This window comes from Mesoplodon mirus, assembly GCF_964341445.2.
Source record: "Mesoplodon mirus genome assembly, chromosome: 12".
NCBI lineage: Eukaryota > Metazoa > Chordata > Mammalia > Artiodactyla > Ziphiidae > Mesoplodon > Mesoplodon mirus.
The window spans coordinates 31802246-31825197 of NC_138988.1; the positions used below are offsets into that span (position 1 = coordinate 31802246).

The window sequence follows — 22952 nt, forward strand, 5'->3', positions numbered from 1 at the left end:
TATTGGAGTATAGTTGATTTACAATGTCGTGTTAGTTTCTGCTGTACAGCAAAGTGAATCAGTTGTACATATACATATATCTACTCTTTTTTAGATTGTTTTCCTATATAGGTCATTACAGAATATTGAGTAGAGCTCCCTGTGCTATACAGTAGGTTCTTATTAGTTACCTATTTTATATATAGTAGTGTCAATCCCAATCTCCCAGTTTATCCCTCCCCCTTTTCCCCCCTTGGTAACCATAAGTTTGTTTTCTACATCTGTGACTCTATTTCTGTCTTGTAAATAAGTTCATTTGTACCATTTTTTAGATTCCACATATAAGTGATATCATATGATATTTGTCTTTCTCTGTCTGACTTCACTCAGTATGACAGTCTCTAGGTCCATTCGTGTTGCTGCAAGTGACATTATTTCGTTCTTTTTTATGGATGAGTTATATTCCAGTAATCTTCCAAAGAAGATATGTACCACATCTTTATCCATTCATCCATCAATGGGCATTTAGATTGCTTCCATGTCCTGGCTATTGTAAATAGTGCTGCAGTGAACATTGGAGTGCATGTATCTTTTTGAATTACGGTTTTCTCCTGATATGTGCCCAGGAGTAGGATTGCTGGATCATATGGTAGCTCTATTTTTAGTTTTTTAAGGAACCTCCATACTGTTCTCCATAGTGTCTGTATCAATTTACATTCCCACCAACAGTGCAAGAGGGTTCCCTTTTCTCCACACCCTCTCCAGCATTTACTGTGTGTAGATTTTTTGTTGATGGTCATTCTGACTGGTGTGAGGTGATACCTCATTGTGGTTTTGATTTGCATTTCTCTAATGATTAGTGATGTTGAGCATCTTTTCATGTGTTTGTTGGCAGTCTGTATATCTTCTTTGGAGAAATGTCTGTTTAGGTCTTCTGCCCATTTTTTGGATTGGGTTGTTTGTTTTTCTGATATTGAGCTGCATGAGCTGCTTGTATATTTTGGAGATTAATCCTTTGTCAGTTGCTCCGTTTGCAAATATTTTCTCCCATTCTGAGGGTTGTCTTTTCATCTTGTTTATGGCTTTCTTTGCTGTGCAAAAGCTTTTAAGTTTCATTAGGTCCCATTTGTTTATTTTTGTTTTTATTTCCATTACTCTAAGAGGTGGGTCAAAAAAGATCTTGCTGTGATTTATGTCAAAGAGTGTTCTTCCTATGTTTTCCTCTAAGAGTTTGATAGTGTCTGGCCTTACATTTAGGTCTTTAATCCATTTTGAGTTTATTTTTGTGTATGGTATTAGAGAATGTTCTATTTCATTCTTTTACATGTAGTTGTCCAGTTTTCCCAGCACCACTTATTGAAGAGACTGTCTTTTCTCCATTGTATATTCTTGCCTCCTTTGTCATAGATTAGATGACCATAGGTGCATTGGCTTTTCTGTTTATTTTTGCCTCCCCATTTTCTTTGTCATCATACTATTTCTGCTTAGCCATTAGAAAGCTAAACTTCATAAATCCTTTATTTATTTTTTTTTACTATCCCTCATATTTTTCCATATCCACCAGGATGAATACTTTGTAGTATAAATTGCTTCTATATTGAGATAATTTTGAAAAACAGTAACTTTATGTTCCCAAGTTATCATACTTGCTATTAAGTGAGTGGATATTTAGACTTCAGTAGGAAGCTATCAAAAGGATTGATTTTGATCGAACGAAATGGGTAAATATTTTTACAGCCAAAGGCTCTGGTGATAGAATCCAGAAATTTGTGTTTTTAAAAAACAGCTTTACTGAGGTGTAATTGACATACAATAAATTGAACACAAAGTGTACAATTTGATAAGTTTGGACATTTGAATACACCCATAGAACCATCAGCACAGTCAAGATAGGAACATGTCTTGTCACCCCCCAAAATCTTCTTATGTTCCTTTGCACTCCATCCTGCCTCCCCTTTCCAAACAGCCACTGACCTGTGTTCTGTCACTGTAGATTAGTTAGTATTTTCTAGGTTTTATACACAGTATGTACTTCTTTTTTTGATCTGGCTTTTTTTCTTTCCTTTTTTAACATCTTAACACAGTATTTATTTGTCTTCCCTCTGTCGAACCCTGAGCCAACCACTTTCCCCAGGCTGCCTGGGGATGTGTAGGAAAAGGAACATACAGGGCCAATTAGATACGGTAGAAAGAACTATGGGAGTTAGAGAGGACTCCTTAACATGGCAAAGAGAATGGAAAAGACTACCATCAGGGAAAAGAGTCCCATGGCCTCCAAGAGGGCAAAGCCCAGAATGGCATAGGAGGAGAGCTGTTGCATCAGAGAAGAGTTCCTGGCATAACCAAGGATGAGGCTCCCAAACACGGTGCCAGTCCCAGCCACCCCAACTGTGGCAGCCCCAGCCCCAGTGAACGTGGCTGCTGTGTCAGTGTCCCTAAAATGGCACAGGTTTGGAAGCTATGCCTAGGGATAAGGGAGGTCAAGAACCCTGAGGCTGCCAAGCTGCTGAGGCTCTCATCTGTCAGCATCTGCAGTTGTTTCGTCACTACTGCAGACAGTGGTCGGCCCAGCAGCTCAGAGGTACTCCTCACCAGGGAGTGGAGTAAGGGGCTGTGGCAGGAAAGTGGCTCCCAGTGCAGAGAGTGATCTGACTTCTTTCACTCAGCATAATGATTTTGAGATTCGTTCATACTGCATGTTCAAATAGTTGATTCTTTTTATTGCTCAGTGGTATTCCATTATATGGCTATAACACAAATTTCTTATCCAATCACCTGTTGATGAACATTTGGGTCATTTCTAGTTTCTGTCTATTACAAATAAAGCTGCTATGAACACTCATGTACAAGTCTTTGTATGGACATGTATATCCTTTTATCTTGGGTAAATACTAGGAGTGATAGTGCATGTGATAGCTGAATCATATGGTAGGTGAATGTTTAACTTTTTAAGAAATTGCCAAACTGTTTTTCAGAGTGGTTGTACTAATTTGTTTCCACCAACTGTGTATGAGAGTTTCAGTTTCTGCACATCCAACTCAACACTTGGTATGTGCAGCCTTTTTTTTTTTTTTTTTTTTGCCATGCTGTGTAGTTTGCAGGATCTTAGTTCCCCGACCAGGGATCAAACCTGTGCCCCCTGCAGTAGAAGCATGGAGCCCTAACCACTGGACCACCAGAGAATTCCCTGCCCAGTCTTTTTAAATTTAGCCATTCTAATATGCTTGTATTGTTGTCTCACTGGGATTGTAAGTTGCATTTCCCTAATGACCTGTGATGTTGAACATCTTTCCATGTGCTTTCCATTAGTCATCTGTATATGTTCTTTGGTAAAGTGTCTGTTAAAATCTTTGCTCTTTTTAAAGACTGAGTTGTTTAAATTCTAGTGGTTGAATTTTGAGAGTTCTCTATACTTTTTTCTTTTTTAAAATAAATTTATTTATTTATTTTTTGGCTGCATTGGGTCTTCGTTGTTGTGTGCAGGCTTTCTCTAGTTGCGGTGAGCGGGGGCTACTCTTTGTTGCAGTGCGTGGGCTTCGCATTGCAGTGGTTTCTCCTGTTGTGGAGCATGGGCTCTAGGCGCACAGGCTTCAGTAGTTGTGGCACGTGAGCTCAGTAGCTGTGGCTTGAGAGCTCTAGAGTACAGGCTCAGTAGTTGTGGTGCACGGGTTTAGTTGCTCCGCAACATGTGGGATCTTCCCAGGCCAGAGCTCGAACCCATGTCCCTGTTTAGAATCTGTCAGGCAGATTCTAAACCACTGCGCCACCAGGGAAGCTCTCTATATACTCTTGATGCAAATTCTTTTTCAGATATACGGTCTACAAAATTTTTCTCCAAAGTTTATGCCTTTTTTCATTTTCATAACAGGTTTTTTTTTTTTTTTGAGGTACACGGGCCTCTCACTGTTGTGGCCTTTCCTGTTGTGGAGCACAGGCTCCGGACGTGCAGGCTCAGCGGCCATGGCTCACGGGCCTAGCCGCTCCGCGGCATGTGGGACCTTCCCGGACCAGGGCACGAACTCGTGTCCCCTGCATCGGCAGGCGGACTCTCAACCACCGTGCCACCAGGGAAGCCCACAGGTCTTTTGAAGAAGCAGAAATTTATGAATTTCTACACAAATTACTGCTGGTGATTGGAATTGTAAATTGGGGGAGAAGTAACATCTTAATATTGTCTCTGATCTATGAACAAGATATATCTCTCCATTTATTTATGTCTTCTCTAATTTCTTAGCAGTATTTTATAGTTTTCAAGGTACAAATCTTTCATATCTTCTGTCAGAGTTACCCATATGCGTATCATATGTTTGATATTGTTGTAAATGATATCACTTTATAAAATTCAGTTTTCAATTTTCATTAAAAAGTCCAGTTCAAAATTCTAATATATAGTTGATTTTTGTATATTGATGTTGTATCCCACTACCTTACTAAACTCATTTATTAGATCTAGTAGCTTTATTTTGGCATATTCCATCATATTTTTTTACATAGAAGATCATGCCATCTATGAATAAAGACTGTTTTACTTCTCCTTTCCAATATGGATGACTTTTGTTTATTTTTCTTGCCTGATTTCACTGGCTGGAGCCTCCAGTGGAATGTTGAATAACATATATGAGACTAGACATCTGTCTTATTCCTGATCTTAAAGGAAAGCATTCAGACTTTTATCATTAGGTCTGATATTAGCTGTAGGTTTTTTGTAGATGTCCTTTATCAAGTTTATGAAGTCCTCTTCTATTCCTAGTTGGCTGAGTTTTTATCAGGAATGGACTCTGGATTTTGTTAAATGCTTTTTCTGAATCTATCAAGATGATTATATGGTTTTGTTTTGTTTTCATTTTGTGAATATGATTGGTTTGTTAACACTGATCAACTTTTGAATGTTAAACCAACTGTATTACTGGGATTAAACCCCACTTAGCCTTGATATGTTATCCTTTTAATATAGTTTTGGATTTGATTTGCTAAATTTTTGTTTAGAATTTTTGCATCTGTGTTCATGAGCAGTATTGGGTTGCAGTCTTTTTGTAATGACTGTCTGGTTTTGGTATCAGGCCTCATGGAGTGAGTTGGAAGACTTTGTGTCAAAATGGTGTTATTTCTTCCTTAAATGATGGTTGGTGGGAAGGTGTTTACATTTTCAACTTTTAAAAAGATACAAGGCTGTTAAGGTTATCTATTTCTTCTTGAGTGAGCTTTGGTATTTTGTGTTTTTCAAGAACTGTGTCCGTTTCATCTAAGTGGTGGCATTTAAAGGAATAAAATTGTTCATAATATTCCCTTGTTATTCTTTTATTATCTGTAGAAACTATAGTGATGTAACTTTTCTCATTCCTGATACTGGAGGTTTATGAATTTTATTCATCTTCTTAAAGAACCAGATTTTGGTTATATTGATTTTCTGTTGTTCTGTTTTCCATTTCATTGATTCTTACTTTTGTCTTTCCTTTCTTCTGCTTACTTTGGTTTTAATTTGGTCTTCTTTTTTTTTTTAGTTTCTCAAGGTAGAAGCTGAGGTCTTTGATCTGAGACCTTTTCTTTTCTCTAATATAGGTTTTTAGTGCTATACAGTTTCCCCTAAGTACTGCTTTAGTGGCATCCCATAAATTCTGTTATGTTCTATATTTATGTTCATTCAGTTCAAAATACCTTATAATTTCCTTTAGGATTTCTTTGATCCATGGGTTATTTAGAAGTGTTATTTCCTTTTTAAATATTTATAGATTTTCTAAAAATCTTTTTGTTCTTGATTTCAAATTTCATTTAATGTGGTCTGAGAACATACTTCATATGATCTGAGTCCTTTTAAATTTTTAAGATTCGTTTTATGGTCCAGAATATGGTTTATCTTTGTAAATGTTCTGGGTACACTTGAGAACAACGTGTATTTTGCTGTTGTTGGGTAGAGTGTTATATAAATGTCAGTTAGATCAAGTTTGTTCATAGTGTTGTTCACGTCCTTGCTGATTTTCTGCCTTCTTGTTCTGTCAGTTATTAAGAGAGGGCTGTTGAAATCTCTTGACCATAATTGTAGATTTGTGTATACTTTGCTCGGAAATCTAGTCTGATATTAATAGAATTCCAGGTTTCTTATGACTATTGTTAGCATGATATATCTTTTCCATACTTTTACCTACTTGTATTTTTGCATTTGAAATACTTTCGTAGGGTCTTCCCTGGTGGTCCAGGGAGTAAGTCTCTGCACTCCCAATGCAGAGGGCCCGGGTTCGATACCTGGTTGGGCCCGGGTTCGATACCTGGTTGGGGAACTAGATCCCGCATGGATGCCACAACAAAGAGTTCGCATGCCGCAACTAAGAAGTCCACATGGGCTTCCCTGGTGGCGCAGTGGTTGAGAATCCACATGCCGATGCAGGGGACACGGGTTCGTGCCCCGGTCCGGGAAGATCCCACATGCCGCGGAGCGGCTGGGCCCGTGAGCCATGGCCACTGAGCCTGCGCGTCTGGAGCCTGTGCTCCGCAAGGGGAGAGGCCACAACAGTGAGAGGCCTGCGTACTGCAAAAAAAAAAAAAAAACAGTCCACATGCTGCAACTAAGATTCCGCATGCCGCGACTAAGAAGTCCGCATGGGGGCTTCCCTGGTGGCACAGTGGTTGGTAATCTGCCCGCCAATGCAGAGGACACAGGTTAGAGCCCTGGTCCAGGAGGATCCCACATGCCGCGGAGCAGCTAAGCCCGTGTGCCACAACTACTGAGCCTGTACTCTAGAGCCCGCAAGCCACAACTACTGAGCCCGCATGCCACAACTACTGAAGCCTACACGCCTGGAGCCCGTGTTCCACAACAGGAGAGACCACCACAATGAGAAGCCCACACAGTGCAACGAAGAGTAGCCCCCACTCACTGCAGCTAGAGAAAGCCTGCACGCAGCAATGAAGTCCCAACGCAACCAAAAAGAAATAGATAAAATAAATTTATTAAAAAAAAAAAGCCTGCATACCTCAACTAAGGAGTCTTCGTGCCACAACTAAGACCCGGTGCAGCCAAAATAAATAAATAAATAAATATTTTTAAAAAAGAGCCAGCTCTTCAATAAAATAAAATAAAATACTTTTGTAGGTAACATAATTCTTGCTTTTTTTTTTTTTTTTTTCTGACCACGCTGAATGCCTTGTGGGGTCTTATAGTTCCCTGACCAGGGATCGAACCCAGGCCCACTGCAATGAAAGTGTCAAGTCCTAAACAGCAGACTGCCAGGGAATTCCCTAGTTCTTGCTTTTTTATCCAATTTCACAAATTTTGCCTTTTAATTGATATAATTTGTATCATTTACAATTACTGTGATTATTGCTGTGGTTACAAAAAATACATTTGAATTTATTATCTTGCTATTTGTTTTCTGTTTGTATTATCTGCTCTTATTCCCCTTTTCTTTTTTTTTCTGACTTCTTTTGAATTACTGGAATATTTATGATCTCGTTTTATCTCCTTTGTGGGATTATTAAGTATAACTCTTTGTTTTATTATTTTAGTGTAGTTGCTTTAAGATTTACAGCACACATTTGTAACTTATCAGTTCCCCCTCAAGTGATATTATGCCACTTGATGTATAGAATATTATAATAGTGTACTTCTGTTTGGCTCCTTCCAGCGTTTGTAATATTACTATTCATGGATTTTACTTTTACATAAGTTATAAATACCACAATACATTATTGTTAGTTTTGTTTAAATATAGTTCATTATTTTTTTTTAAGTTTTAAATAGTAAGAACACAAATTCTTACATGTATACTCTTGTACTTAACCTTTTCTGGTGCTCTTTATTCCTTTGTGTAGCTCTTTTTTAAAATTTTATTTTATTTATTTATTTTTTTGCTTTATAACAAATTTAATCAGTTATACATATACATATGTTCCCATATCCCCTCCCTTTTGCGTCTCCCTCCCACCCTCCCTATCCCACCCCTCCAGGCGGTCACAAAGCACCGAGCTGATCTCCCTGTGCTATGCGGCTGCTTCCCGCTAGCTATCTACCTTACGTTTGGTAGTGTATATATGTCCATGCCGCTCTTTCACTTTGTCACAGCTTACCCTTCCCCCTCCCCATATCCTCAAGTTCATTCTCTAGTAGGTCTGTGTCTTTATTCCTGTCTTACCCCTATGTTCTTCATGACATTTTTTTTTCTTAAATTCCATATATATGTGTCAGCATACAGTATTTGTCTTTCTCTTTCTGACTTACTTCACTCTGTATGACAGGCTCTAGGTCTATCCACCTCATTACAAATAGCTCACTTTCGTTTCTTTTTATGGCTGAGTAATATTCCATTGTATATATGTGCCACATCTTCTTTACCCATTCATCCGATGATGGACAATTAGGTTGTTTCCATCTCCAGGCTATTGTAAATAGGGCTGCTATGAACATTTTGGTACTTGTCTCTTTTTGAATTATGGTTTTCTCAGGGTATATGCCCAGTAGTGGGATTGCTGGGTCATATGGTAGTTCTATTTGTAGTTTTTTAAGGAACCTCCATACTGTTCTCCATAGTGGCTGTACCAATTCACATTCCCACCAGCAGTGCAAGAGTGTTCCCTTTTCTCCACACCCTCTCCAGCATTTATTGTTTCTAGATTTTTTGATGATGGCCATTCTGACTGGTGTGAGATGATATCTCATTGTAGTTTTGATTTGCATTTCTCTAATGAGTAAAGATGTTGAGCATCCTTTCATGTGTTTGTTGGCAGTCTGTATATCTTCTGTGGAGAAATGTCTATTTAGGTCTTCTGCCCATTTTTGGATTGGGTTGTTTGTTTTTTTGTTATTGAGCTGCATGAGCTGCTTATAAATGTTGGAGATTAATCCTTTGTCAGTTGCTTCATTTGCAAATATTTTCTCCCATTCTGAGGGTTGTCTTTTGGTCTTGTTTATGGTTTCCTTTGCTGTGCAAAAGCTTTTAAGTTTCATTAGGTCCCATGTGTTTATTTTTGTCTTTATTTCCATTTCTCTAGGAGGTGGGTCAAAAAGGATCTTGCTGTGATTTATGTCATAGAGTGTTCTTCCTATGTTTTCCTCTAAGAGTTTGATAGTGTCTGGCCTTACATTTAGGTCTTTAATCCATTTTGAGCTTATTTTTGTGTATGGTGTTAGGGAGTGATCTAATCTCATACTTTTACATGTCCCTATCCTGTGTAGCTCTTTATGGTATCATTATCCTTCTGCCTGAAGAACTTCCTTTAACGTTTCTTGTAGTGCAGATTTGCTGTTGATGAATTCTTTCAACTTTTGTGTGTCTGGAAATATCTTTATTTTACCTTCTTTTTAAATGATATTTTTTTGCTGCATATAGATTTCTAGGCTGTTCTTTTTGCCTTCTAGTATTTTAAAATGCTGCTCCACTGTCTTCCTTCTTGCATTATTTCCAGTGAGAAATATGTCATCTTTATGTATGTTCCTATGTAGCTAGTAAGTCTCTTTTTCTCTTGCTACTTTTAAGATTTTCTCTTTGTCACTGGTTTTGAGTTATTTGATAATGATAGGCTTTGATGTAGTTTTATTCAGGTTTCTTGTACAGTGTCAGTTGAGCTTCTTGAATATGTGGTTTTATAGTTGTAATCAAATTTGGAAAACTTTCGGTCATTATTTCTTCAAGTATTTTTTCTGTCTCCCTGCAGTTACTCACATATTAGGCTGCTTGAGGTTGTCCTACAGCTTACTGATGCTTTTCATGTTTTTGTTTTACTCATCTATCTGTATTTCATTTTGGATACTTTTGTATTGCTATGGCTTTAAGTTAGTCTTCTCTTTTGTATTGTCTAATCTGCTGTTAACTATCTAGTGTATTTTTCTTCTCAGACATGGTAGTTTTTATTTCTAGAAGCTTGATTTATGTCTTTTTTTTGTCTTTCATGTCTGTACTTTTAAAAATAAATTTATTTATGTTTGGCTGCGTTGGGTCTTCGTTGCTGTGTGCAGGCTTTCTCTAGTTGTGGCGAGGGGGGACTACTCTTTGTTGCGGCCCGCAGGCTTCTCATTGCGGTGGCTTCTCTTGTTGCAGAGCATGGGCTCTAGGCACGTGGGCTTCAGTAGTTGTGGCTCGTGGGCTCTAGAGCGCAGGCTCAGTAGTTGTGGCACACAGACTTAGTTGCTCCATGGCATGTGGGATCTTCCCGGACCAGGGCTTGAACCCATGTTCCCTGCATTGGGAGGCAGATTCTTAACCACTATGCCACCAGGGAAGTCCTGTACTTATTTAACATAACATCTCTCTCGGGCTTCCCTGGTGGCGCAGTGGTTGAGAATCCGCCTGCCGATGCAGGGGACACGGGTTCGTGCCCCGGTCTGGGAAGATCCCACATGCCGCAGAGCAGCTAGGCCCGTGAGCCACGGCCGCTGAGCCTGCGCGTCCGGAGCCTGTGCTCCGCAACGGGAGAGGCCACAACAGTGAGAGGCCCGCGTACCACAAAAAAAAAAAAAAAAAAAGATAACATCTCTCTCAGTTCTGAGTTCATTTCGATGGACTACCTCATTATTATGGGTCATGTGTTCCTGCTTCTTTGTATACTCAATAATCTTAGGTTAGGGACTTCCCCGGTGGTCAAGTGGTAAAGAATCCACATTCCAATGTAGGGGACGCGGGTTCAGTCCCTGGTGAGGGAACTAAGATCCCACATGCCACAGGGCAACTAAGCCCTCACGCGCCACAACTACTGAGCTCACGTGCCTCAACGAGAGAGCCTGCATGCTGCAAACTACAGAGCCCACAGACTCTGGAGCCCATGCGCCGCAACTAGAGAGAAGTCCATGTGCCGCAACGAAAAGCTCCCATGTGCCTCAACGAAGATCCTGAGTGCCGCAGCTAAGACCTGATGCAGCCAAAAAAATAAAGAAAATAAATAATAAAATAAAATAAATAAATATTAAAAAAATAATAATCTTGGGCTTCCCTGGTGGTTCAGTGGTTGAGAGTCCACCTGCCGATGCAGGGGACGCGGGTTCGTGCCCCGGTCCGGGAGGATCCCACGTGCCGCGGAGTGGCTGGGCCCGTGAGCCATGGCCGTTGAGCCTGCGTGTCCAGAGCCTGTGCTCTGCAACGGGAGAGACCACAACAGTGAGAGGCCCACATACTGCAAAAATAATAATAATAATAATAATAATAATAATAATCTTAAGTTAGATGCCAGAATTTTACCTTGTTAGACGTTGGATATTTTTGTATTCTTAAAAATTTCTTGAGCTTTGTTCTAGGGTGCAATTAAGATATTTGCAAACAATTTGGTCCTCTCAGGTCTTTTATGACTTGTTAGGTAGGTTCGAAGTAGTGCTCAATATAGAACTAATTATTCTTCACTACTGAGGGGAGACCTTCTTGAGTATCCTACTCACTATCCCATGAATTATGACTTTTTTCAGTCTTGCTGATGGGAACAGGCACTGTTCTCTTTAATCCTTTGATGAGTCTTTGGCTTTTCGGTCGTTTCTGCACATGCATGTACTTACCGGTACTCTGCTGAATATTCTAGGGGAACCTTCTGTAGATCTCTTTCTATACAAGGTGTTTTTCTTTCTTTGCTCTCTCCTCTCTGGCATTCTGCCCTAAAGTTTGGTTTCCTCAGACTTTCAGCTCAAGGAGTTCACCAGCCTACCCCTCTGTTCCCCTTTCTGTGCTATGGCCTGGAAACACTCTCAAGGCAGTAAGCAGGGGCAGTCTCAGATTCAGGTCTTACTGCATTTGTTTTCTGTCTTTCAGGAATCATTGTCTTTCATTGCCTGGTGTCCAGGGTCTTGAAAACCATTGTTTAATAAATTTTGTCTGTTTTCTAAAAAATTATTTTAGGTGAGGGGGTATATCTGGTCTTTGTTACTTTATCTTGACTAGAAGTGAGAGTCCCAGCAATCTGGTTTTAACAATCCCTGTAAGGAATCCTGATGCATGTTAAAATTTGAGAACCATACAGATATTTGAATTTAATGTTAGATGATTGTTTCACTATCAACCGTCATTTACCGTGAAGACATGAGTCAGTAAATCTAATTTTTGGAGGAAAAATTTTTTTGAGTAAATTCATTTCTGTTTTGTAGCATGGAAGATATGTGAGTAATTATGAGACATTTGAAATATTTGTACAGTCAGGATAGATGGAGATTTGGGTAAGGGGAAGAAGGTTTTCTGAAATAAAAAATGATGTTGATGTTGTTATGGTACATAGCAGTCTTAGACATTCAGCTTCATGCTACCTAATAATTTCTTTAACCATTGTTAAACAAAAGGTCATTTCTGGGAGGAGTTGGAACAGCAATTAAGTCCTGGTTTGCTGTAGTGGGTAAGGGGAAGCAAATGACTCCATTTTGGGTCTGCTTCTTCTTTAACAATTCCCCCTTCTGATCAAACTCTCAGCATAAATGAGATGTGATAAAAAATTAAGGCATTAGTGCCACTCTCAGCTGCCATAGGTCACTCTCTGCATCCCTAGGTCATGACATTTTTCCTTAAGCCCTGTGACATTCACAAGTCATGGCTCATAATCCTTAAATTGGTTACTCTCTTTGCTTCTTTTCTGTTGTTCTAGTCTTAGGGTGATCATTTGCATGGTGGTTAGTGGCTGCAAACACGCATTTAAAGCTTTTGAGAGGATACAAAGCACCAGGGGGATTACTATGATTATAATAAGCAGGATAATTTCCAGTGTTTGGAGTGGACTTTGAAGCTATGGTCTCCAAGACCCAAACCAATCAAAGAAAGACCCCATTCAGAGTCATCTTCTTAAGCCAAGTGTCTTGCTTAATACGTAACTGAATTTCAACCCCCCCAAGAAAGTCCAAGGATCTTTGCTGGGAGGCTATTGCTTAGCAGTGGATCCTGCTGTACTTTCAAGAGTTAAGGAAAGGTTCCTGATCATAGCCTCATTTGTATTTATTCCTAACCAGGGAAGTAGGGACCTGCCAAGGGAAGCAAATCCTGAATCATAAATGCCTCCTGGTAGGCCCTTTTGAGAACAGTTAGGGTCACAGTTAGGTAACTTAGGAAGCATTGCCCAGCTGTGCACCAGCCATCTAGGCATTCATATGCCCAAGGAGAATGATAACCACCAAAAAATAAATCCTGTCCACTAAGGTGGCATTGTTAATGGATTCATCTGCAAGAATTGTTGCATTTGCCCATTTAAGGCCGGGGTTGGTTAGATTTTTTTCCTAGCTTGCAATAAAAAGTTGTTCTAAATTCTAGAGATTACCTTCCTTAGCAATGGCCTGGAAGATGTGGCTGATGGCATTATCTTTCCAAGTCAGTGCCAGAATAAAGGAAAGAGAAGAAAAGATTTTGTGTTTAGCTGAAACGGGAAGTCTTGATCTGGCGTCTTGGATGGAAGCAGTCTAGATCGATGTCCACTACTTCTTATCCTTGTCAACTTGATTTGGAGGTCTCCAGTGTTCATACAGGCCCAGATGTCAGTTGGAGCCTCCTTTAGCTATGATATATGTATACAAGGCTTATTGCCTTCTAGTTTTGCAGCAGTGCAAGTGGCCAGAAGCACTTGGTAAGTTTCCTTCCAGTGGGGCTTGAGGGTGGTTTTTTTCTGATAATGCCTCCAGGATATCCAGTCACCAGGCTCCAGACTCTGACCAACAAGGTTTCCCTAAATTGGAATATGGGAAAGCTTCTTTAACCTGTTGGTAATAGGCTTGAAAATAAGATATTAAAGACTTACAGTAGCTGATCATACTAGCATGGGACTACAAAGGATCAGCAGAAGGTTGTATACCAATAGACATTGGTCTGCCCATGATTATCTCATGTGGAGTGAGTTTATGTTTCCCAAAAGTGGTATTATGAACAGTCAGCAAGACCACAGGCAATACCTTAGGCCAGGGGAGTCCAGTATAGAGGTGTGACAATTAACAGCACTAAAATCTAATATCTACAAAGGTAAAAACTTAATTTTTCTCTCTATAATTACTCCCATTTTTTTTACTATAGATAATCACAGTAAAACTAAATTTGTATGTATTAAACTTGGCCTGATTATTTATATACATGCAGCAAGAACAGTGATTGACCATATAAGTATTTTTGTAAGATAGCTTTGCTAGAACCTTGTAAGCAAAATAACAGCTTGATTTTTCCAAGCAGTTCCTTGAAGCTGTCTGGTCATATGAGGCTATGTACGTTTCTCTCAAACATTACATTCCAGTGAAAGCCTTGGTAATTGTGTCCTTTTACAAGGAGAACAGGTTCTTTTTCTTTCTTTCTTTTTTTTTTAAATTTCCTTTGCTATTCAATAAAACAAAAGCTGTTATTTTCCTCCCTCTTCCATAGATTCCATGAATTCTAACATGGAGCCATAAGAGCAGTAGATTTTAGAAAATGTACTTCATAACATTACCTATATTGACAGGATCAATCCAGAAATGGTAATCTCCAACTCCAGATTTTATTGTCCTATCACAGGTCCCCCTTGTTAATGCAAAGTCTGTTATTCATATCCCAATTAGAAGTAATGACAAAGAACAAAAGGCAGAAAATGAAAAGAATACTTCACATGTGATGATATAACAACCTTTGTATACTTAACAAATTTATGTCAACTATTTACTAGCAAGGAAAATGGAAAAAGGCTCTTCTGGCCAACGAAGTGTAATTTTTCCTGTAGGAAAGGTGAAATATATATAATGGGTAAGATATCCAGAACCTCCCACAGGAGGCCAGTTGGAAAAGTCCAACAAATGTCAGAGTGTCATTTTTCAATGACCCCTTACTTAGAAAACAGTTTTTTAATTATATAAAAATAGAAACTACTTGCATATTCAAAGTACACTTCAATTTACCCATGGATCCAGCAAACTTCATAATGGAAAGACAAAAATGTTATTAACTGATTTAATGAAAAAACATGACCTATTAAACTTACATACTAGGGCTAAGAGTACTTACAGAATCATCTCAATTCAGTGTACATTGGTAAAAGTAACAAGCAGAATCCATGCTCCACAGAATTACTTTATGAAGGAGGGACTGATTAAAATATATATATATATAACTGATAACTTTCATTCATATTGTGAATTTTCAGGAGTACTATATGTGAATTAATTTGCATCAGGCTTTCCAGTATTACTTGTATTTGTGGGATTTCTCTCCAGTGGGAGTTTACATATGACTTTGATGGTATTTGTTGAAATTGAAAAATTTCCCATGTTTTTCACATTTATATCGTTTCTGCCTGGTGTTCATTCTCACGTGATTTTGTAAGGATTTGGGCAAATTGAAGGCTTTCTCACTTTGCCTACATTCAAGAGATTTCTCTCCATTCTGAGTTCTTTCATGGCTTCAAAATGTACTGCAGTAACTGAAGGCTTTCCCACATTCCTTGCATTCATAGGGTTTCTCTCCAGTATGAGTTCTCTCATTTATCTTAACATAATTGGAACAATTGAAGGCTTTACCCATTGTTCCATTCATAGAGTTTCTCCCCAGTGTGACTCTTTTCATGTCTTTGAACAGACTGGTATTAACTGAAGGCTTTTCCACATTGCTTACATTCACAGTGTTTTTCCAGGGTGAGTCCTTTCATAGGAACAGATTTGTGGTAACTGAAGGCTCTCCCACATTCCTTACATTTATATGACTTCTCTCTGTAGTCCTCATATTCATATGGTTTGGGTGCAGTGTGAGAAGGAGAACAGATTCTTATTGAACTTATGCAGATAAATATATTAGCATGAAAATAAGAATATTCACTGAGAGATTCTGAATTCTGGAGGGAGCAGGTAGGGAGAAAAGTAAATGTTTCATCTTTGTTCACAAAGGTATACTTTACCAAACTGCCATTAAGTCCTAGATAGCTTCAGAGAAAAGGTTTCCTTAAATCTGGAAATCCAAAATGTTAGAGCATCCTCCTGAGTTTATGCAGTCCCATGTAATTAATACTTGCTCTGCTTGAAACCAGTATTTCCATTAGTTCTCTTGACCTTACCTCATGATTTAGGGTGATATAGGGACAGTGGTAATTCCAAGAAGTTTGTCAGTTTTTCATTAAGGTTCATATGACTTGCCCAATGAAGTGGGTACCTTGATCAGTGGAGATTGTGAAAGGTCTACCCAAAGTGGGAAACCCATTGTCTAACAATTTCCTTGCCACTGTGAGGGCATCAAGCCTTATGGCAGAGGAAGGCTTCAGCCCATCTGAAAAACATGTATACAATAACAAAAACATATTGATAACCCATACTAAGTGGCAGTTGAATGAAGTCCAGCTGCAGGTGTTCAAAGGGTCCAGAGGGAAGAGATGAGGCCTGTGCAGAAGGAATGCAAAAAATGAAAACTGGGGTTTGCCAGAGAGTCTGGAAGAACCAAGTGGCTGTCTTGGGTTTCCTATAGCCATGACTATTTAAATTACAGCCATTGTTTACCCATCTTAATTTCTCTCTTTCTGGAACAGACTATTGCCATGTTGGAAGGATATCAGAATGGCAAAGCTCTGGCAATGAGGGGTCTTTTTTTTTTTTTCCAGAAGTAGAATAGACGTCATCCACAGGTACCACAGTCTTTACGGATTCTGTTGCTACTGCCTTTGCATAAAAGCTAGGGCATTTCCCTGATATTCAAGTTCAGTCCTTTTAGTGTGAGCCTCAATTTTGATGACAGACAACATTATGCCAGGACATATCAGATTTCCAGGAATTTCATACAATTTCTGGAACACTTATTAACACACACCTATACAGACACAACAAAGAAGGCTTAATGTTACTTATTTGACAATGCTTCCCATGTAATTTAACATATCAAATGAGCCTAAATTAGTTTAACATCTCCCTTTTTATGAGATGAGAGAATAAATTCTTTGAGATATTTCAGGGTCCCCTGAGAAATCCCAAAGTTAACTAGAGATCAAAAGGACTTCATATAGCATTTGATTTGCGGCAGCTATCAAAGAATATCAAAAGTTTGGACACTTGACTAAATAGGATCACAGATCATGAAACAATACTTAATCTATTTGGCCAAAATGATAAAAAAAATTGTCCTTTTAACAGATGAAATCATTTTAGTTTTTTTTTTTTTTTTTTTTTTTTTGGTATTTGGACCTCTCACTGTTATGGCCTCTCCCGTTGCGAAGCACAGGCTCTGGATGCGCAGGCTCAGCAGCCATGGCTCACGGGCCCAGCCACTTCACGGCATGTGGGATCTTCCCGGACCGGGGCACGAACCCCCGTGTCCCCTGCATCGGCAGGCGTACTCTCAACCACTGCGCCACCAGGGAAGCCCTCGTTTTAGTTTTACATAAGTACACTACTAATTTTAAAGCGTAATTTAAAAACCCTTATAATTCAGTTTTATCCAGCTTGATTACACAAGGTAAAATTCTCTCTCACTGTCTTCTGAAATAACCAGAAGTTCTAGTTTAGACAAAATTACTTTCATTTCCTTCAACAAATTTGCATCTTTATTCCTCAAACCTCTTCTTAACCAAAAACACATCATGCTGTCCTTACATACAGAACTGTCTCCTCTATTTCCAGTAGTCTTAATTATAATACATGCATTAATTATAACTTTTAACCCTTGGAAACTTTTATTTCTACAAGCATGTTCTCCTTTTTCTTTAGTTTCTCTATAGTAGGAAGCCAAAAGTAGATGAACCTATATTTAGCAATTAATGTATCAGTATTTTATCCCATTTGGAAATGATCCAGATATTCAGTAAACCCTATTATTTAATTTAACTTGCAAAATCTTTAAAGTTTCAAGTTACCAGAGAGATTTGGGAAATTTTTTTTAAGTACACATAAAATATAATTATTGCTAAAGAGTTCACCTAAAAACGTTTTCTCTTATATCTATGACTTGCTCCTAACTGATACTTTGATTACTTTCCTGCGGACACATTTTTTAAAAGAGGCAACATGAGCCTACCTGACCAGTTAACCCAGGTAAAATAAAAAATTATATACTTGATGCTGATAATTCTAGAAACATGCCTATTTTTACACCAGTGAACTTAAACTAGCTTTAATTTATCCTGGATCACACAAACTTGAAAAACATCTGGGTTAGTTTCTATATTTCTGAGTTTTAGAATACCCAATCCTTAACTTATATATATATATGCACTTGTTTGTTTTTAAGCCAATCAAATAGAGCACTTTACAAATTTTTTTATAAGGGTTTCCTTTTTCTTTTTTTTTTTACGGTTTTAAAAATTATTTATTTTTTTGGCTGTGTTGGGTCTTTGTTGCTGCCTGTGGGTTTTCTCTAGTTGCAGCGAGCTTATTACTCTTCGTTGCGGTGTGCAGGCTTCTCTTTGCGGTGGCTTCTCTTGTTGCAGCACACAGGCTCTAGGCGTGCGGGCCCAGTAGTTGTGGTGCCCAGGCTCTAGGGTGCACGGGCTTCAGTGGTTGTGGCTCGAGGGCTCAGAACTTGTGGCTCCCAGGCCCTAGAGTGCAGGCTCAGTAGTTGTGGTGCACGGGCTCAGTTGCTCTGCAGCATGTGGGATCTTCCCAGGCCAGGGATTGAACCCTTGTCCCCTGCATTGGCAGGCAGATTCTTAACCACTGAGCCACCAGGGAAGTCCCTACAAATTAATTTTGATAATACCATCCAGAGGTGGAGAATATCACACATTTACAACATGTATAAATATAAATGCACAGAGACACAGAGACCTTATAGTTACTAGTATTTGTGTAAAAGTCACAAAAGTTTTTTTTTTTTTAATGATTTTTACCCCTTTTGATAAGAATTACCTCCCTGATGTTTGCATCTCCAAGAATGGCTTTTAGGTCCTAGAGAGAATGGGGGTATAAAATCTATATCACAAAGGCACAAAGTATCCAAGTTTTTTACAAGATGGATTTTTGGGGTATATCTGTAAGACAGTTCTGTTTCTAATGTCACAATGTCTACAAGTATTTTAAGATGAACGGGGAGGTTTTAGGATTAAAAGGACTGACACACCGATTCACCTATTGTTTGAATGCCTCTTTCCCTTTGAGTGTATTTAGCTTAGGAGAGAAGGCCTAAAAAAATTCTTAGGAGGCCCTGAATATCAGGTTCTCCCATTTGGCCAAGTTATCAAATCCTTTCAAATATATTGTCAGGTTTCATCCAGGACAAACAATAAATATTTCTGGTGGTATTCAATAACCTCATTTGTTTCCCCTTGGCTGTTTAAGGAAATACATAGCAGTTTGCCAGAAAATCCCTCAGAGTCATCAAGTCTGGGAGGGACCCATATGAGGCCATTTAAGTTGATGCTGAAGAATTGACATAGGGTTTTTGAGGATAGTTTTTTCCAGTGTCCCAGTTGATTGAAATTGAGACATCATTTTGCGGGCCAATGTTTTGATGAGGAAGCCTAGGAGGGTGTAATGGGTTAGACCTAGTTATTGTTTTAGATACCTTTTGTACCTGATTTTTCATTAGCCTTTATGACAAGTATTTCAAAGAGGCTATCTGGGAATTTCAAAATCTTTTGGAGGCTTCTTCACACTAATTAAAATAGGTATTCCATTCTGTTTGTTCCATATGGGAACCCTTGCTTTTAAGTGTACTTAAAAGAAAAAAAAAAGGCAGTAGTACCATGGTGAAGGGTGTTGACATGAGAAGAAATGGGTTCTTATCCCAGTTCTTACTAGCTGTGATACCTTGGGCAGGTTACTTAACTTCTCTGACTCTGATTATCCTTATCTTTACAGTGGAGATATTTCAGTGGGCCATTACCCTGTTTTGTAACCTCCATTAGCTTCTTGATGTGTAGCAAATCTTAAAGGGAAATCTGAAAAATCTATTCCTGACATCTTCATTTGATTTTTTGGTTTAGGTTTTAGAGGCTAGTGATGGAGATAAGGATTCTTTCCATCTGTTTTGCTTAACTAAGCAGAACATATGGATTATATTTTGGAAGAAGTTATGAGGAACGGGACCCATTTCATTTGTCTTGAGAAATTTAGAAAATCAATTTAAGAAGACCCTTAGATCAGGTGAACATTGTTTTAAGGAATTCTAAAAAAACTCAAAGCAGACATAAAAACTTATAGGATACAAGAATGTTTTGTTTTATCTAGCAAGCTTCCAAAATGCAATTTTAAGTTATTCAACTGCTAAGCAACTCTTTATACGTATTTCCAGTGAAAAGGAAGTTTTCTTCTCAAAAAGGGAGATATAGTCTATAATTCCGTTTAAGTCAAATTCTGGGAAAATATGTGGATCTCTCAGGTAATTTCATAGACTTTCAGTTATTACAAAATCAAATAGCATTTTGTTGCACACCAGAAATTAATAAACATGTCTATTAAGTTGCTTTTAAAGAGTTTAAAAATCTGAGTACAAAAATCAGTTGCTTACCCTTTGCATTTCCCTGTTCTTCAAATGTTGTATATTTAATTGAAATTTAATTTCACCTTGCTTAAGAATGTTATTATTGGAACATTTGGAAATTAAAGAAAAAGGGGGGGGCGCAGAATAAACCCACTGTAATCTGTGAAGTGGCTTTACCTTATCCACCTGAGTAAAGAAGGTTTTGGTTTTGATTGCTCAGGGTCACTCCTGAGAAATGACAGTTTCTGAAGGGTAGTTCTACCAAACGTAGTTTTACTCAGTAGGCCTTCAACAATATAAAGTTTACTCTTTTTGAAATTTCGCAGGTTTTCCTTATCTTATTCAACCCCATCCTGCAGAATGCACCAGCTGGAATAAGCAACTACAGAATTGCCTAGGATAGCACTATTAGGAAAAGAAATTAAATCTTTATCCTGGCAATGGGTCTAATAACTGTCTTCATTTATTACTGTCGTAAATTCATAAAATTGCAGCAAAGCAAAAGCAAAATTGGAATGTCTGGACTAGTGACCAGTGAGGAAAAGAAACAAAGGAGTATTTAAATATTTGTTTTGGGAATTCCCTGGCCATCCAGTGGTTAGGACTCCACGCTTTCACTGCCGAGGGCATGGATTCAATTCCTGGTTGGGGAACTAAGATCCCACAAGCTGCATGGCCAAAAAAATATATTTATTTATTTTAAATGATGTTTCCAGTTTTCTCCATTACAGTGCTGTAATGAACATTGAACATCTTACAAGTATCACGTAGGAAACTTGAGGGAAATTTTGGTACCATAAATTATTGAAAGTGGAATTTTGATCAAAGAAATTCATGTTTTACAATTTGATAGATCAGTTAAATAAGTTATCTTACATGCATACAATGAAATGCAACCCTTAAAAAGAATGAGTTAAATCTGTAAGTACTGATATTTTAAAATGGCCACAGTATATTAGTAAATTGAAAAAGGAGTTGCTTAGCAGTATAAAATCCCATTAATATTTATATAGGGATGTTAATATTTCAGAGAGTAAAATCTGGAAGAATAAATGTCAAACAGTGGTGAACTTATTCATTGAATTAAAAGATTATTTTTAAAATTACATTAGTGCATGAATAAATTCTTCTTGTAAAAGTAAATTAATACAGATTCACAGACACTTGTACTCAAATGTTCAGACAGTTTTATTCATAAAAGTCCAAAACTTCAAACAACCCAAATGGGCCATCAATTGATGAATGGATAAAGAAATTGTAGTATAGCCATACAATGGAATATTACTCAGCAATAAAAAAGAACAAAGTATTGGTACATGCTATAACATGGATGAATCTCAAAATCATTCTGCTAGGAGAAAGAGGCCACACACAGAAGACTGACTACATACTGTAGTATTCCATTTACATGAAATTTTGGAAAGGGCAAGTCTATAGTGACAGCACATCAGTGGTTGGCCAGCAGCTTGAAGTGAAGGAAGAGAACGACTACAAAGGAGTATGAGAGAACTTTTGAGGGTAATATAAATGATTAATATCATGATTATGGTGTTGGCTACACTACTGTATACATTTGTTAAAATTCATAGAATTGTACACTTAGAATTGGTGAATTTTGTTGCATGTAAATTATATCTCAATAAAGCGGATTTTTAAAAGTATAGATAAAGCTCTTTTGACTACCACCCCCAAACTAGGTTCCCTCACTCTGGAGAAGGTGCCCTTCTCGCTCCACACAGGTTAGACAGGTAACCAGTAACTATCATTACTGCAGATTCTACTTGAAAGTTATTGTTCTGCATTCACTCACACACACACACACACACACACACACACACACCCCACCCCGGGTGAAATCTACATTTTTATATTCCTTCACGGTACTTAGTCATTATTTGGCGTTTTTTCAGTAACTGTATCTCGGAGATCTTTTCATTAGAATTTATAGTTCTACATCCCTTTAACTCCTGAGAGTATTCTCAGGAATAGTAATGGATACACCATAGTTTATTCAGCTATCCCTCTATCATTCAACCATATGTGAGTTTCACGGTGTGCCAAGCCCAGCGAAAACAACGCAATATAAAAACGGGCTAGAGGGTGGCCTTATAGAGTTTTCAGACAAGTGGGAGAGGGGAAGAGGGTTGTCAATAGTAATATTAAATGTGAAATCATAACTGTGAAGAGCAGTTACGATTTTTTTGAGCCTGAGTAATTTAGTTATGAGGTCAAGAATGTATTTTCCCAGGGAGTTAAACTCTAAAGAGATGTGAAAGGTGGGTGAGCATGGCTTAACCAGCATAACGGTGTTGGTCGGGGGTGCTACTAATCCTAAACTGCACCAACAGTATGGAGGAAGTATGTAGGAGGTGAAGATTGTGGGGAACTTACGGAGATATGGGTATTTTAAACAAGATGTATACCTTATTTTGTAGTCAGGAAAACACTAAGATTGTAAATATTTTTTAAGTGAGGAGGCTTTCCACTTTCTTAACATCGGGAATAAATCTTCCATGCTTCTTCTGGGAGAGAAGAGATACAAGAAAAGCCTTCCCCGTTGGCTTCTCTTAAAAAGCTTCAATAGTCGACGAAAATGTCTCGGAGTTCTCTTGTTTTGACAAAGGATTAGGGATCTTCAGTATGACCTGGCGTGGGGGCCGAGATGTTTAGGCCTAGCTTCATATG

The 22952-nt window shown here is 38.3% G+C and overlaps 1 pseudogene across 1 annotated transcript; it reads right to left on the reverse strand.

Moving 5' to 3' along the window:
* Positions 1 to 1709: 1709 nt before the first annotated feature.
* Positions 1710 to 2742, reverse strand: LOC309813660 (ATP synthase F(0) complex subunit C2, mitochondrial-like; annotated as a pseudogene). The gene has a single exon. The product of its transcript is annotated as an ATP synthase F(0) complex subunit C2, mitochondrial-like (transcript).
* Positions 2743 to 22952: the final 20210 nt, after the last annotated feature.